The 4,446-nt window shown below is 41.1% G+C and overlaps 1 pseudogene; it reads left to right on the top strand.

The window, feature by feature from the left end:
* Nucleotides 1-931: 931 nt before the first annotated feature.
* On the top strand, nucleotides 932-3,705 carry LOC148554476 (uncharacterized; annotated as a pseudogene).
* Nucleotides 3,706-4,446: the final 741 nt, after the last annotated feature.

Genomic DNA, 4,446 nt, shown 5'->3' on the forward strand with positions numbered 1-4,446 from the left:
AATATTTTATAATTCCTCCAACCAAACACACCCTAAAAGAGTATAAAATCTGAAACAATCTCTTAAGTAGTAAAAGGTGAAGACTCACATGCAGTTATCTTCATATGAAGTTGATAGTAAAAAATCATTAGATAATTTGATAGATTTGATTAAATTGTTATTTTACGATTTTTTACTATAAATTTCACATAAAAATAACTGCATGTGAGTTTTTACCATAATAAAATCATGAAAAAGCAACTAAAAAACTTTATGAAAAAAAAAAGATTAGAATAGACATACTAGTATATAACTATTGATTATTGATTTTATTATCAAGATAATTTCAGTTAAGATTATTATTTTCTTAATTAAATATCAGATTATTTTTACTTTAGAGTTTAGACAAATAATATTATATTATTTTTTATGATTTTTTTAATTGTTAACAGAATTGAAGTACATATTTAATAAAGGGCAATTCATCCAAATAAATAAAGTACTTGAAATGTTTACCCAAATACACAAATCTGAATCATGTTACTTGCATGTGCAAAAACCACTTCTATGTAATCCGTGGCAACCAACCACGGTTTTTGAATTGTACATAATCCGTGGCTGCAAGGGACGGTTTATGAGGGAATTTTGTTCTTTGTAAACCGTGGGAGGTTCCAGCGGTTTATGAAGTTGGAATGGAAGGCATAAACCGTGGTAGGCTACCACGGTTTATGAAGAAGACGAATTAAATATAAAACCATGTAACCCACCGCGGTTTATGAATACTGCGCAATAAACAGAAACCCCTGTAGCCTCCCACGATTTATGTGTTAGGGGCTATAAATACCTAATCCGTTGAAGCTCAGCACGGATCATTTGTCTCAGCAAAAAAATTCTGAAGCTTGTTGTGTTGAGAGGATTTAGGAAAAGCTTAGAAGGTTTGAACGAGGCGTGGATGGTGGAGCCAATGGAGGGTGAGGATCGCTTGTACCGACTAAATGGCGTTGCTCACCTGGCAGGATATATTGACGAAGAGGTTAGTTATTATTATTGTTATTATTATTATTATTATTAAAATTCTTATAAATATAAATATTGATATTATTAGGATTATTGTTAGTAAAAATAATTTATGATGTTTATTTTTATTGTTATTCTGATTAATATTATTTATATAAATATTGATATTATTATGGTTACCGTAAATTAAAATTTTATTGTTTATATAAAAATCAATATTTTTATGGTTATTCTTAGTAAAAATATTTTATTATTTTTATTTTTATTGTTGTTGTTATTAATATTGTTTATATAATTGTTGATATTATTATTGGTATTGTTAGTAAAAATATTTTATTATGTTTATTTATTTTGTTATTCTGATTAATAGTATTTTTGTAAATATCGCTATTATTATGGTTATTGTTAGTTAAAATATTTTATTACTTTATTTTTATTGTAATCATGAGTGCAGAGTACTCGTAGTTTGGATTTTAAATTTAATATTAAGAGAATCAATAAAACTAATGTGAGTATTCTAATAATTTTTTCTAAATTATGTTTGATGTTATTAGTAATGGTTGTATGTTGAGTGATTTTGTTACCCACATTTTGCAGCTTAGTAGGGTTATTAGCGCCGTTAGGAGACAACAGAATATGCCCTTACATGACCGGATTATACCGTATCTTGAGACTGCGGGCTTGTATCATTTGGCTAGGCTAAATAGTCAGTGGTTCTGGGTTGATGAGCCTCTCCTTAGCGCATTTATTGAGCGGTAGCGTCTTGAGACCCACACCTTCCACATGCCCTTTGGTGAGTGCACCATTACTTTGCAGGATGTGGCATATCAGCTGGGTTTGCCAATCGATGGTGCGCCCGTTAGTGGGTGCCTGACTGAGTTTGAGAATCTGATGGAACACGGTAGACCAGCATGGGTGTGGTTCCGGGAGTTGTTTGGGGAGTTACCTCCACAGAGTAAAGTAAAGCAGATGACAGTGTGCTACACATGGTTCCATGAGAGGTTTCGGGTTCTCCCAGCAGATGCTAGTGATGAGACCGTGCGTATATACGCACGTGCTTATATTCTGATGCTGTTGTCGTCTCAGCTGTTTGCGGACAAGAATGCAAACCGGGTCCACCTTCGCTGGTTGCCTTATTTGGCATCGTTGGACGACTTGGGCAGATATAGCTGGGGCTCGGCTGCACTGGCCTGTTTGTATAGATGTCTTTGTCGTGGGACAAACCGAAACGTTGTCAACTTGGCTGGGCCGCTACAGCTGCTACAGTCTTAGATTTTCTGGAGGTTTCCCACTCTGAGGCCCACTGGGTTTGACCGATTCGGGTTTCCTCTTGCTTCCAGGTAGGGTTTATTATTTTTGATTCATAAGTTGTTGAACATCATGTGTTATGCTTTGTTTTGACATCATTTCAATTAAAATTGTAGGTGGGCCAATTTTATGCCGAGGAACGATGCAGGGGCACAAAGATTAGTTTCCGCATGCCTTGCATTGGATCGATTGCGTGTCCACGATGTGAGTCATTTATTTATTGCTGATACTTGAACTGGTTTTTGTTAAATGTCATTGTCTGATGAAACTCTTACTGTTTCGATACAGTTTGTGTGGGAGCCTTATTCTTCTGTTGAGGTTGCTGCTGTTATTCATCCGGAGATACTAGTTGACCAGCACCGTAGGCTATGGACGGCCATCACTAGCCTAATATATTTTGCTGCGATTGAGTGGCATCAGGTCGATAGGGTTCTACCCCAGTTCGGCGGTGTTCAGCATCTCCTTCAGTCAGTCATATGGGTCGATCGAGTCCTTGACCCCGGTCCATCAGCAGAGTACCTGGAGTGGTGGTGCCGTGTGGCGCACAGATTCCTATCCCCAGATGTTGCATTTCAGGATCCGAGGCCGATTGTGTTGACTGAGGAGGCTCGTCACAGAGGGTCGTCACAGGCACCTCCTAGAGTGCACGTTTACGACAGACCAGATAACAGACGAGTCGATCGGCGTCGCCGTATAGGGACCCAGACCACTGATCGCGAGTGGCGATGGTTTGCCGACCGTTTGGAGGAGGACCTCCCTGGAGCTGAGCCTGGGGATGCAGTGGATTACCGTGTTCCTCGACGTAGAGGGAGACGGCAGGCTGGCCGGGATGACCGTGGAGGTGCTCGTTCAAAAGGACCATCCGTGCAGGATGACGGGACTCAGCACGTGCCCGGTGAGGACGTAGTTGGTTCAGCCTCAGCTATGGATCAGCCGACCTATGATGTGGGTAGTAGCTCTCAGCTCTTTGGGAACGTCACGCCACATGCTTTTGCTGAGTTTACTACCGCGGCTGTCGGGATGGACATTGATGATCCTGTTACTGAGTCCGAGTTCTACAGGGATATAGCAGACATGCTCAGGGATGATGATGATACCCATTATAGGCCACAGATGCCTGAGGAGCATGTCCAGTTTGCTGATCAGTAGCCACGGAGTGACGACGTTCAGGCTCAGTTGGTCGTTGACCTCAACGAGCCTGCTGCATCTCCGTCTGACCCATGGTTCGCATTAGGAGGGACACCTGCCTCTGCATTCAGCGCCGTTCCCGCACAGCCATCAGCACCAGCGGCAGATCAGAGACCGAGGCGGGTGAGGCGTCCTCCATTGTGTGGCACCGGAGGTCACCTGCTTGGTCAGTTCGACGATGATGACAGTGACACCATTGAGGATTCTGATTAGTTATGTCATATTTTCTCGTCCGGTAGGGACTTTGTTAGTTTATGTACTGTGGTTGCTAGTGAGACTTATATCTTTGAGACTTTTGTGAAATGTTATTTTTCTTTTGACTAAGTAGTTAAACCGGTTTGAGCTTCTTTGATATGTAACTCTTCGGTCACAATTATCATGCACAATAGAAACGACACCAAAGTGATGCAATCAAACATGTAAAACAACCGGAATTTATTCATATGAAATTATTGCATTAAAAAAACATGTTGACAGTCATAGACTTAACCAACCATACATTACTAAAATTATCATGTTCCTAAAACAACTGAAACAACATAGAGGACATTTTAGATGACATGAGATCTAGGCATCCCCTTCACCACTCTGTCTTCGCTGGTCACAGTTCCTCCGCGTATGCCCAGCCTGACAGCATAGCCCACAGCGCTTCGGCTGGTTCTCCTGAGACTGATCCATACTTCCACGGATCCTGGTTGCCTTTGGACGACCTTCCTTTGCACGCCGCATATTAGGGTCAGGAATGATAGTAGGCCCAGCATATGGAGGCCATAGTCCTTCAGGGATAGGTGGAAAAAAACCCTGCTTGTAAACGTTGAACACCTCACTCATACGATACACCTCGTGAACATATGACGCCCAGTTAAGGCGAGAGTAGGCACAACACGCAATGGCGTGGCAACAAGGATAATGCAGCGCCTGAAAGTGGCCACAGTCGCATCTGTGATCTTTAAG

This window comes from Arachis ipaensis, chromosome B6, assembly GCF_059453495.1.
Source record: "Arachis ipaensis isolate K30076 ecotype BB chromosome B6, ASM5945349v1, whole genome shotgun sequence".
Classification (NCBI taxonomy): domain Eukaryota; kingdom Viridiplantae; phylum Streptophyta; class Magnoliopsida; order Fabales; family Fabaceae; genus Arachis; species Arachis ipaensis.